This window comes from Centrocercus urophasianus, unplaced genomic scaffold (assembly GCF_019232065.1).
Source record: "Centrocercus urophasianus isolate 14NV4802_14NV808 unplaced genomic scaffold, USGS_Curo_1.0 seq_10, whole genome shotgun sequence".
In the NCBI taxonomy this organism is placed as follows: domain Eukaryota; kingdom Metazoa; phylum Chordata; class Aves; order Galliformes; family Phasianidae; genus Centrocercus; species Centrocercus urophasianus.
In genome coordinates this window covers 100,505,426-100,519,000 of record NW_024884142.1, presented here as the reverse complement: position 1 = coordinate 100,519,000, position 13,575 = coordinate 100,505,426, and positions in this window count along the sequence as shown.

The window sequence follows — 13,575 nt, the reverse complement described above, 5'->3', positions numbered from 1 at the left end:
GCAGCTCCAGAAAGAGCATTTCCTTCAGATGTTGAAACCCAAGTCACAGTCAAGGTCACACAAAGCTTTGCCTCTCACTGGCCAGGGCCAGCGCAGCACTGGAGCCTGTTACAGGACCACGTGGGTCACAGCTTCTCATTTTCTAGTGAAAGTAAATTACTCAGTAAATTACTCAGAATTACTGAGGAAATGGGACGATTTTTATGTGGGTGAGATTATGACAGACAGCATTCAGCGTTGCTTCTGGGATGCCAACACTTTGCAAGACCAAACCAGTCAGATTTTGAAAAAACAGAGTTTTCTCCAGCATGGCACTGGGATGACAGGTGCCCTCAGGTTTGGCCAGAGAGGGAGCAGGCCAGGCTGACTGTTATCTCCTCACCAGAGGCAGCACGCTGCTGTGCACAGAACCCAGCCAGCACAGCCCGGAGCCTGCAGCTGTCGCAGCATTGAGCACAGGGCTTCATTTCAAAGCTCTGCAATCATCTCCCCCCCCTCTTTGAGTCGAGGTCCTCTGTGCACATCTATGGGTTTGACTATGCAAAAGCAGAAACGCTGCTGAAAGCTATTTGCTGAATGATCCTTCTCCAGTAAAAAGGAAAAACGTCAGTAGCCCCACAAGTTGAGCACCAGGTTATATAGTGGAAGGCACAGTTCCCTCCCAGGCCAACAATATTTCTCACTGGACTTAACCACATGTGGCTCAAGTGCTGGTTCCCAAAGGGAACAAAGCACCTCACTCCCTTTTACACCCCCGGGCAGAAGAATTAAGGCCACCACATGCACACAGTTCACTTCACTTCTCGGCTGACCTTCGAGGAGCACACGGGCACAAACCAGAGGAAGATGGCAGGTAAAGCCAAGTGTTCTGCCTCTGTTTGCCCTCTCTGAAGTTTTAAATGGACACCAGCTGTTAATTCCTTTCTACATTCTTCACATTTTTCTGGCCAACTCCCGACAAGACTAACAGAAACCTTTCCCCTTCAACTTTTATCTGATGCATAGATAAAATTGTCGGGCGTTTTCAGGCAAGGAAAAGAAATATATATCCTTATTGCCTTAATTGAAATGCATGCCTGGAGATCTCCAGTGCATCCCTGCCCTTTGAAATGGGTTAAAGAGCCTTAATGCCATCTAAATTAAGTCAATTTGTTATTCGGGGCATTTGTGACCAAACAATTTGAGATGTATCCTGGGAGGAAAAAGCACAGAGGCCAGAATTTAAAACTCTGGGAAATAATAAGATGATGGATGTGGAGTAACGGCCCAGAAAAGTTGTATCTTAAATAGCTTGTGTCGTTATTTCGGTTCTTTGATGTTTCAGCTTCAGATAAGGGTTTTGTTTTGTTTGCCTTTTTGAGGAGGGCAGAGCCAGTCCCTATATGTTGTTTCGTGTCAGGCAGAGACATTTATCATCTTCTACGACACAGCAACGAATCCTTCCGGGTTGCTGGTGACAGGTGGCTGAGCTCTGCCTCGCACTCTTGTGCACCAGGCGCCCTGTGCAAAGGGCTGGCAGTCCCGTAACACCCACACCGTGTCTGCTGCTCTGGTGGGACCATACACACTTCCCCAAAACCTTAAGGCAGTACCACTACTTACAAACAGTGCAAGGAAAGCATAATAAATAACTGCAAAAGGCAGCAGACCAAAAGCAGGGCTCTGACAGGTGCCTGGAGCCAGAGGTACTCCTCTTGGGGCCACTGCGGAGCTCCGAACATCCTGAGGAGAGCAGGCACACACAGCACAACAGCGACTATTGCAGTTTCAAAATGTCTAACCATCGTTATTGGGGCTTTGTTATAAAGCCTTCTGGCATTGCAAGCACCACGTCATGTGCGCACCGAGGTTTTGCTGGCTTTGTGCACCTAGGGAATGGAAAACGCTTTGCAATGAGAGAAAAAAATAACAGCGTTGGGTTGGAGAGCTTTGTGGTCCCTCCCGCTGACCTCACAGGGAAACAACGCCACGCTACGCAGTACTCTAGCACTAGCCCCCATCTCCTGAAGTACTCAGGAAATATCTAAAGCAAAAACATTGTATTTCTTCTGCAATCACTCACTTTCAAGTAGCTACCATGCGCAAAGCACCATGCCTGCTTACAAACCCCAGGCTCGCAACACAGAGCAGCCGCAGATGCTGAAGAAAAAGCAGCACAAAACAACAACATGCGAAATATCTGATTGTTACTTCACTCTGCTCTGAGGGTTTTTGCTTCTTTTTTTTTTTTGTCTGCGAAATAGTTCCTCAGCTGGCACGTACCCAACCCAACAGCTGCATTGCTTCTCTACTTCCACCAACACTCCAGAAGTTAGCCAGAGCCCTGTTTGTGCTGGCAAATGCCCAAGGTTTTATTATTATGTACTGTTAGTTCAGAGTGGGAAATGTGTGCTGCAGAAAAAAAAAATAAAAAAGAAAAATCCAGAGGAGCTAAATAATTGGGTACAGATGCTAAAGCCTCACAAGCTCTACCCACCGGGCACTGTCTTACATATTGCTTCCATCACCTGTTTGCATTCCGAGTTTTTAATATAATAACTATGTGCCCTACCCCTGAAGAATATTCTAGAATTCCTTGTGCAAAAATCGATAACTTCTGAACTCCATTCGCCTCCTCTTGTTAACAATCTTCACTTTTCAGCACCCACTCTAGAGTCACTTTGTTTTTAAAGAAGATTTTAGTTGCTGCTTTCGCTATCTGGCAACTAACGCAATCAGACTACCCCATTCTTATCTAATTTCCCCAAAACTCAGCCAGATGCATCATCCTAAACCTTCAGCATTTAGAATTCATGATAAAATGCCTCCTCCTCCCAAGTTCGGTGTGCTAAATAAAATGCCTCGTTGTTATCACCAATTTTTCCCCATTTACTGGCAACCAACATCTGCTCCACATCCCTGGGGACTGCTGCTTCTCCAGGACGTACAGATGCAAAGGCCAATGCTCAGGTTAAGCAGCAGGAGCCCAACCCCAGCCAGACTTCTGAACCTCGCTTCATTAAACGTATTCCACAAAGCATTGGGAAGGTGCAAAGCACTGCAGCCAACAGCAAATAACAAAAAAAGTAAAAACACAAGAAAATCACTGGCATTTCCATGACTGACCTGTAACGGTTTTGCCATTTCAATCTACATCACGAGCGCTGCCTTTCCATCGGCACAAAATGGCGTAACGCGGTCCATCCATTTGGCTGCTCTCCACAAATTTACACAGGAGGATAAATCACAAAAGAAGGCTGACTGCCTGCACAGCAGCGGATGCAGAGGTTGATGTTTCTGCCCCAGTGCTGCCCAGTAAGAAGCACCCAGCCCTGCTCCTCCATGCCCCAAGCACGTGCTGGCACAGTCCGATAACGTGATGTTTCCCTTCACCTTTCCCATAGCCACAGATGAGCTCTTCCTGAAACGAGTTCACCCTTTACGACGATGTGCCTTACACATCTCAGACTGCATGAAGGCCATGGCCTCACCAAAGATTCAGATTCTTGGATCCCTCCAGAAAAAAAAAATGGACACCCAGTAAATTTGAAGAGCTGGAAAAATAAAGAGATGCACTTTTTCCTGCTTCTCCCTACAGTTCTGAAATAGACTCCATCAGTTGCAACTGTGCTATTGGTTAAAAAAAAAACTTTAAAAATTCTCTTTACACAGACAGAAAGTCTCAAGGGTTTTTTCCTGCTCACCAACTGGCTGCTGACAGATGTCCCAATGCCACGTACTGCCACCCATCTCTACATTACTTATGGAGAAGAGACCATGAAGACCAGCATTGTCTGTCCAAACTTTCCACCCCCAAGAATCTAGATGTCAAAAAGAAAGGTTCAAAAATGACAAGAAATCCAGAAAACCTCCTCCATTCCACATCAGGAATTGCTCTGCCATGAAGGGCAAGCCAACATTTGTCACTTCAGAAAACAACCATCCATTCTACCTTCTTTCTTCATAAATAAATGAAGTGAGGAAACACTTCCACTGCACACTGTCTCCATTCCTCGAATACTTCTCAGTAAGCTGCTTTCAGCTCTTTCCACCAGATGGACCAATGGCCTCAAATCCTCAGCTAGTTCAGTTCTGCTTGATTCTTTCCCAAGCATGCAAGCAGTGCAATCTTCTGTTGCTTTCCTAAATTGTGGAGAAATAGTGCTGCTTCCCTCAACATCAGCAAAGAGCCCCCAGAACCCGCTCTGCATCCAAACGTGGCGTGCCAAAGCACAACAGCATTGCATTTATCAGTGGTGGTTGGTTGGATGTTATTGTTGTCCTTGTGTCTGTGTGCGTAATGTTTGTTAACATCAGGTTTGAATTTGACCAACTGCCTCCAAGGACGACCATTTTACAGCATGGTCATTATTGCCAGTAGTACTCAGTTCCACCACAGAGATGGTTTCTTTATTCACTTTCCTTGCATTCAAGGCTTGCTCTGGAAACCCTCCTCCTTTTTTCTGCACTTTAGAAGAAATCGATGCATTTGGTTGTCTTGGGTTATGGAAGCATACAACCCAACTCCCACAGAGGTAGAAGGTACTGAAAGAGACACACTTCGCTTTCTATCACTCACCCTGGATGCTGACAAAAGATCTAAGATGATCAGTGTTAGCAAAGTTCACGTATAACCAGCCTGTGATGTGTGCTGCTTGCTCAGCCATAACAAGCAGCTTCTCCCCCACGCTGCCTTCTCAGATGGATGTGAGTGGCTGAAGAAGAAACCACAGACTATTTCTCCTTGCTTAAGACGTACCTAGGACTTGACAAACACAAAACCATTTTTTGGGATGAAAATGGGAAACATAAATAATGTCAACGTGTACTAACCGTTAACTCTTGAGAAAGGATAATACCCAAAGGAGATATCCTGAAATGCTAACCCCCAAAGGCACCAGCAGGCATATGTAGAAGCTGGCCAGCTACAAAGCAGAAGGAAGAGTCTGACAGCAAATGATTCCAGATCACAGCTCACTGTACAATGAGAAATCACATCCAAGTGCAAAAGAACCAGCCAGTAACTCTTTGTCACACAAGACATTGCATAGAGGTTGACACTACAAATGCATTTCTATGAATTGTCTTGCAAAAGCGCAGCACTGAGCCAGGCTCAGTAATTGTTCAAAAAATAACAAAGGCAGGTGTTTCTCATTCTGCTCTGGGCCTCTTAAGTACAACAGGGTGACACGGCCACGAAGGAAAGCTTGCAGATAAATGGTACTGCCTGCAACCTTATTTCTGTTTTAAAAGTAAAAACCAAGATTCCCAAATAACAAAGATTTACACCTGCAGATTTGCAGACAAAAAAAAAAAAAACTAACCACCAAAAAACAACACCCAACCAACCAAAAAAAACACACAGCAAGTCGCAAAGTGCTGATCATTTTCTACCTAACTGCTGTTTACTGCGGTGTCTTTTTAAAGGTCTGGCAGCTCTCCAGCTCTCCTCTTGCTTTTCCTTTCTCCTGCACATCACTCTAGAAGCCATCTTGGGTTGAAAAACAAGCCTTGGGAGGAGAATGTTCCCTCTGTGGTCTTTTCAGGCTCTAAAAGCATTATTTCTCCAGGGAAATCCTGAGCTTTGTTCCACAAAACCCAGGAAAGGTCATTTGTGAAGGATTTCTGAAATGCCACTGGCTCTACAGCCAAAAAGGCAGCAGGACCAGTTCTGTTACTGCCACTGGAAGAAATTCCAACATGGTACAGCGTCACCCTATCAGTTGTTCCAAATGACATCCATTGTCATTTGACATCTTTCAAGCGGAACAATTACTCACGATCAAATGTTCTGGCTCTCCCTGCTCCCCAGCCAGCTGTGTTTTCCTGTTACAATTGTAGCTTGCATGCACTTGGAAGAAGCCCAACACTCCTCATTACAAAAAATGCAGCGTAACGGCTCATTAGTGGGGTGCAACACTGCTGTAAGGCTTCCAGAGGCCTGGCGGGTTGTGCCTGGTCCTGGGCTGCCCTTCTCACTGCACAGTCTCAATGGGATGCACTCATGCACTCCGGACTCCAAAGTGGGCAAAGCCCTCCTCTCCCAGCACACACATGAAGGCTCTTTCCCTGAGCATCATGGAGAAGAGAGATGTGACGTCTCAGATTGGAGTGAGGAGAGCAGCTGTGTGAGGCACAGAACAGAAACGCGACCCATCCAGTGCGTGGCAATCAATGCTTGAAATGAAATCAGCCAAGTCCATATTCAAATCAGGTCACTCGTAATTAAAGCACCCTAATTCGGAATAATAAAAGCAGAAAATGTCTGGATTGGCTCAGGTCTCAAAAGGAACATATGAACGGAGTGTTTTGAATTGCATGATGCACTGATAAGAAGCTTTAATATAAGCCTCAGGATTACACCATTCTAGGTTTTTTATTATTATACTCTCCATTAAAAAATATGCACTGTGAAACACTGAGAGGTGAAAGCAGACCTTCGAGCATTACTTCACCCTGTTTTTCCCTAAGGATCCTGCTGTTAGTTTCCATTTGCACAGCGCCTGATATCACGGGCAGGACAGAAAGAAGCTCTGAAGTGGAATTTTATATAAAACACTCTTATTCACGACAGCATCGATGTCAATGCAACATACAGAAAGAGGCTTTCGAGCTTCAACAGCAACAGCAAAATTGCCCCCTCATTTCTGGAGCGATCTGCTTGCTTGACTCCATCTTAACACAGTGCCTCACCATGCAGTGATTCAGCCATTTTAATTCTGAATGACGACGGCTTGCTCTCCCTCCAGCATGGCATCGTGCGTCAGGCTCAGCTGTCTGGAGAGCAGGAATCTCTCTGTGTAAAGCATATGCAAGCAAAGATTAAAAAAAATAAATAAACAAAGGGGAAAAAAAACTTCCAATCAATGCTAGGAGGAGGAGGTGAGAGGTAGACTGCAGTAAAGGAACTGAATGCACAAAAATGTAGTGTTTTTAGATTGGAAAAGGAAGCCAAGGACAAACAGGCAACTCAGGAAAAACTCCGTAATCTGGTATTCTTGAGAGGGTAATGATGAACGCAGACTGTACCTCTGCTGCCTTTAATAGCAGCCCCAGAGAGAAAACTCAGGCTGACAGGAATGAACTGGCACACAATGACCTGGGTGTGCAGAGCCTCGCAGGCAGCTGACACAAGGTTGGCAGGGTGGAATGCTGCCACACAGCCTGCTGATGCACGAGGCACCGGCCCACCATGAGCATCTCTCCCACAGCACCACCGGACGGGACTTCTGCAGCCACACGTGAGCTCTCACTGTGCATGGAGATGGCCTTGCATGGTTTGGAGCTCCCTCTCCCCCAGCAGGAGCTGCCAGTAGAACAGCAGCCACATTTGCATCCTCTGTGATCCATAAGGACTTGTGTCACTGCACCGTTTTGCTCTTGGAAAGAAAGACGTCAGAAGAAAAGGTTACCTGCAAAACTCAGGGTTTATTTCTGTCATACTGCAATACTTGCACTTCTGTGGCATTTAGAAGGGACAGCTCACACAAACTGCTAAAAGGAAACAGAAACAAAACAGCTAATCCATTCAAATGCTCATTTCCCACATTCCAGCAACCAAGGTCAAGTTCTGGATGAACAGAACAGAACCTTCTCAGGTTAGCAGCAGATCAGAAACAAGCCCCAGGCGACAGACAAACCTACACTCTATACATTCAGTGCTCAGTGCCCCAGAGAGCTGGCAGTACCACTCCTCCATTCAGCTATTCCACATTAACATCGTCCTCAGCAACTGCTGGAAAGGTGCTGGAGCTGCACAAGCAGCCTGGTTAACCATGACCACAAGAGGTTTGTACCAACTACCACATTCCTGTTTACCAAACGCACCTTACAAAACTAACAAGAAAAACGTGTTTGTTATCTAAGTTACAAACATCAAGAGGAAAATACTCATCGACTAGGGATTGTAATGCAATCTCTCCAGAACAGGCTGTAGAAGAAAAGACCCAAACAAGCCATCTCTGACACACATAGATTAGACAGATGGTGCAGTCCAGCATCAAGGAGATTTGTGCTTGCTTGACTTTGCCGTGGCTGAACTACCCATGAACTGCAGACACAAGAGAGCTGTGCTGGGTATTTACAAAGATTTCACATGCATTCAAACTGCATACCATTCAAAAGCTTCCTATGTTCTATGCAAAATAATAAGTAAACAGAACTCAAAATCACTCTCACATTTCTGGGCACTTTCAAACCCTCAGTTAGCACTGTAAGTGGATACAAATGGCAACAACAGTGAGCACGGATGGTGATTTAAAACAGGTTGTTTTTCCTGAAGCTCACTACCCCTTAGAATAAGCATTTCTGGCACTGACCATGAACATTATGGACCACATTCACCATCAGTACACACTGAGCTGCTGCAGCCAGAACGTGGGGATGGAGAGCAGTAACCACACAGCTGCTGCACATAGAGCACAAAAGCTGAACAGCCATTAAATCAGCCATTTCATCTGAGGGGTTAAAAATCATTCTCATCATCATTCATCAACACAAGTAGCAGAAAATATCAAAGCAACGCTTTTATCCCCCCAAGCAACAGTTCCTATAATTCTCCATGTGCCTCATTAGAAGGGAAGCAGACAGTACAGAGGCTCAAAAGCAGAGCAGCTCTCTCACCTGCAGCATAACACTGGAAGCTTCATTTTCACAGGCGTTAGATACCAACAGCTCCTATCAGAATGAATTGTGCCTGTGATGCTCCGAGCCCAAGGCACAGCTGTCAGCTCTTCCCTTTCATCAACGCGAGTGGTGCCACTTACGGCAGCTGTGTCCCCACACAGGGTTTGCAGAGCCCCCACCCCACCAAGGCTCTTTGAAGGCTCACCAGCTCAGAGCGCACAGAATGGGGCTCAGGCAAGACCCACACATATTTTAACTGAGACAAAATGACCCCCATCCATACTTTGCTTTTAAATATCCACGGACAGATTAGCAGAAAATTCTGCATCAGCAAGAGCTAGGGATGTTTTGGAAGCTCTGTAGGAACTACAGCCTTATCGCTGGGCAGATTTTTTTTCACAAAGACAGCACAGCTCTCCATCCTTCCTCCCACTACAATCTGCTATTAATTTCATAAAAATGGTTCATAAGCGAGTTGAAGACAGTTTAACCCTGCCGAGAGCACCCATAAGCCTAAGCAACTGGGTTTCTTCCCTTCAGAAGAAAGTAGCAGCACCTTTATTTACATATTTTTCAATTTTGCTCACTTTTACAAAGCTGGTCATCATCTTGAGCTATTCAAAACAGTTAACTCTGTTGCAGTCATAAATTATGAGTTACTCAGTGTAAAGCTTCCAGAGATATTCAAGACCTGCCTGGGCACTTTCCTGTGCGACCTGCTATAGGGAACCTGCTTTAGCATGGGGTTGAGCTCAAGGATCCCCACAAATCCCTTCCAACCCCCGTGTTTCTCCCAGCGCACCTATTCTAAGCAGAACAGCTCTGAAGGCAGAACCAGCCATGCAGGGCTCAGCATGGCATGCAGAAGCCCAGGTGGAGGCTTGGCTCAGACACAGCGGGATCATGAGCACAGCAAACCTGTCCATAAGCCTTTGCAGAGCAAGCCTGAGGTTTATGGGGGGACCTCCAGTCACAGAGCGCATACACTGCCCAATCATTTATTTACACTGCTCTTTTCCTTATAATTGAATCCGTGCTCAGGAGACAAGAAACAGGAGCTGGTTCTAAAATAAGCCTCCCAAGATCTGATTCATGTTGCTAAGTAGCTAATGTTTGTCAGTGAGAAGCAGACACGAAAGCTAAGGTCCCTTATGCCGTCTCAGATTCTTCCACATTTCTATAAATCATTTAAAATGTTCAGGACACTGCAGTAGCAGCAGCAGCCTGGGCACACACTGACCACTGCTTGTAGAGAACTGCCTCCACACGTTTTTCCTTAGAAACAAAAGTGTACTCAAATGAAAGTGAATCAGAGGAACGAAACCAAGCAGAGAACGTGATGCTGGTAGCACAGAGGGCATTAAGATCCATCACCAACAGGCCTGCAAAATTTCAGCAAATACTGACAGAAATGCACAACCTACAAGTACGCAGCATCTACTATGCAGGGTTGCCTTGGACAGTACTTCTGCTTAGCATAAATACAGGCAGAAGTATTAAATCCCTCAGATCTAATACAAATCTGATTCAAATAGACAGGCTTCATCAACGTTGGCTCCACTTACATCAACAGGTGACCTAGGCAAGTTTAAGAAAGTGGTGAAAATGGCTGAAACTGATTTTGTATTACTCCATTTCACATTAACTAACATACAACACCACTGGGGAAGAAGACCTAAACACCCACCTTTCATCCATGCATTCCTATGGCACGTAGGTTGGTGATGCAGCGCTCGCTGCATGCATTTGAGCTTGCCAAGCCCTTGATCTTCCTACCAAGCACAAGCATTCAGATTGCACCCACCCTTGCCAGTGGCCTCCCAAAAGGCAATTAGTGGTTTGCTGCAATATTCTGCCATAACACACACGGCTGAGACTGCAGAGAAGAGAGGCAGGTCCTGTATGGCCAGCACTCCAGCACTGTATGGCTGCCTGCTGCCTACCTTGGCACAACGAAGGTCTGTGAATGAATTGTTATTGCTGTTATTATTTTAAATCACTTTTTTCTCTTGCATCCCTCCTGGTCCGTTTCCTCCAACCTCGTTTCATTTTAGATACTCTTCACTGTCTTTTCATCCATTTTCTGCTTCTTTCCTTCTCCCACTCACCTTTGCTGCCTGTTCAGCAATTGCAGCAGATGAGACTTGAAGAAATGGGAGTTTGACTCCAGCACAGCTCCAGCCTTGGGAGTGAACATTTGGCACCCTGAGTACGTAGCTTCCTGGTAAGGATAATTCAAGAACGTTTCTATTCACAGCTACTTCAAGTGTTGTAGAGAAGGGTTAATATTTAAATACTGGAATTGGAATAGAAATCATGGAAGGAATTGCCTATTTTAAGCAATGCACTGACTTCAGGATGACCTAAAGTCGTGGGACTGCAATACAGTGGGAGGCAATCACAGAGAAGACCGTGACACAGTCCGTTTTGCACAGCCAGCCTGCAGCTTTCCTCTGCAGCCAGTAACTCAGGTAGAAGTTGTACATCCCATCCCATTCCCCCACCAAAGTCACAGCTTTAAACGACACACTGCCAAACACAATGCTAATACTAATTATGCTATTGAGCATTCAAACCACTGCCACTCTATCTCCTGGAGCTCCCATTAAGGCTGCTCTGTGTGGCTCTCAGACCATCAGCATCTGAACCTTGTGTTCAGGCCGTAGAATGAGATGTCTCAGTACAACAGCCCAAGGAGAATTTTTCATTGCCAAAGAGACCCAGGCCCATGAGCAACAAGTGCCAGTCACCCACAACAGAGGCAACATTGAACCAATTGAGGACAGAAAAGACCTCTAGGATCAGACCTGAAACATCGCCTCCTTTAGCATGTCACTTCTGGAAACTGGCTCATCAGTCCTTCCATGAGCACAAACTCCAGCAGAACGATTGAGTGTGCTGCATCTGATACAATATCAGCACTGCAGCACCAGGAACAGACTGCTAATGCTATTACTGCAGTATGTTAGCATGAGAAAGGATATAACAAGTCTGGATGCTAGGTTTCCACCTGAAAGCTGAGCGTTTAGCAGCTGTGAAGATAAACAGTAGATTTTGTCAGCACAGAATCCTGCCCAGAGGGGGTTCAGATACTTCGTTCTGCTGTGACCCCACATTTACGTGGCCCAAAATATCAGAATAAGTGACTGGGACTCCATCTGAAGCACTGGAGCCTCCCCACCCCATGTGTGTTTCAACACACACCCAGCGCTTCCAAAGGCATTTCTGGGCTGCAGTGCCCTTCAGCTTGAATGCAGAAAATGACTTCAGTGCTCCGAAAAATACCAGCATTTTCCAGGCTGTAGTCAATGAATGTCAAAAACAGGATGGAAAGATTTTCCAAAGGAACAACAATTATTGTTCCTAATAACAAAAATGGGAAGCTTTTTGTAATTTTATCAACATAATCGAGGGAGGAAACAACATGCAAAACACTCCCATCTACTATTACACACTAAGGTCAATCCAGAGAAAAAAAAGTGCTATTATTTCACTACAGTTGAGTATTTTTCCACTACATAGGTGACTCAAAGTACTTTCTGCTTTGAGAAAAAAAGATTGCAATTTAGAATACCGGATCAAAACAAAGAAGTTTTGCACGAGTAATTATTTAGGAACACTCATAGGACTGTGCTTCCTATTAAAAAAGAAAAATAATCCGACCCAACAGTAACAAAACCCAGAGCTTTTTGCAGCACTGGTGCACAAAGAGCCGAAAACAGCCCGGGTTCAGCCCACAGCAATGCCCCAGTAACAGCTCATTGCTGAGAGCACTGCCCACCCAAATTAGGAAGGCAGGGACCTCCTGGGACACCACACAGCACAAAAACGGCCGTGTTAAACGTGCAGGTCTACCTCTGGCATGGCCAAGAGCTCTGTGATCGTGGTCTCACACAGGGAGGGAGTTCGCCTTGCACCACGCTCCTTGCCAGGCCCCAAGCTCCTCTGCCAAGCCATGTGCACAGACATGAGCCTCACATGGACACGTCAAGAACTGCAATTTGGAGTCACAGAATGGAAGGGACCTTAAAGCTCATCCAGCTCCAACCCCTGCCATGGGCAGGCTGTTCCTCACCAGCTCAGGCTGCCCAGGGCCCATCCAACCTGGCCTTGGGCACCTCCAGGGATGGGGCACCACAGCTCTGGGCAGCACTGCCAGGGCCTCACCACATTTAGAACCAACACACACATTCCCTCAAGAGCTCTCAAATTCATACTGCTAGTACTTCTGACCAGAATGTAAGCCACTGTGAAGCACAAAGGAAATTCAAAATATGGTTTGTTATTACAGTAATAGTTGCATAATGGCTGTTTATACAAATTATGAGCATAATCACAGTTTCAGGACAGTTAGCTCAAGGTGAATCGCCCATCTATCTAATCCTTTAATAACATGCTTGGAATGCAATTTGGAAATTCCCCTCTGATAAAACAGTCATGCTGCCTGCATCGTGACCATTTTTCAACACTTGTTACCATCAAGCATTTCTGTCTTATAAAGAGCAACGTTTTGATTAATACACAGAATAGAGCATTAAAAATACAACCTTATTTCTGTTCTCGTTTTATATATTTGTGCGTCCTCCCAGCTCTCTTTGGAGCAAAAAGTGATAGCCAAGCTATTAAATAGCAGAAAAGAGATGTGCTTATATCAAATATGCATAAAACCTTAAAGGGTAGGGCTGCTGCAGGAACCGATTTAATAGTCTCAAGACCTAATTTCAAGCCCAAAACTCTTCCATGGCTCTTCAGCAGCTGATGACAACCAGAAGTTAAAAATGAAAGCAGCTGTTCTTCAGTGAAAAGCACGCTGCAACAACACGGACACGCTGCCCTGCAAACTGCCCCTAAGGTGACACATAGGTCCTGTGCCCTCTGCCAGGAATGCGAGGAACTTTGTGACTCTCTGAGCCCCCCCCGAGCTCGCTGAGCCAACGCGGTTCCAAGTGACCGGCATTGTTTCCTGCTGGT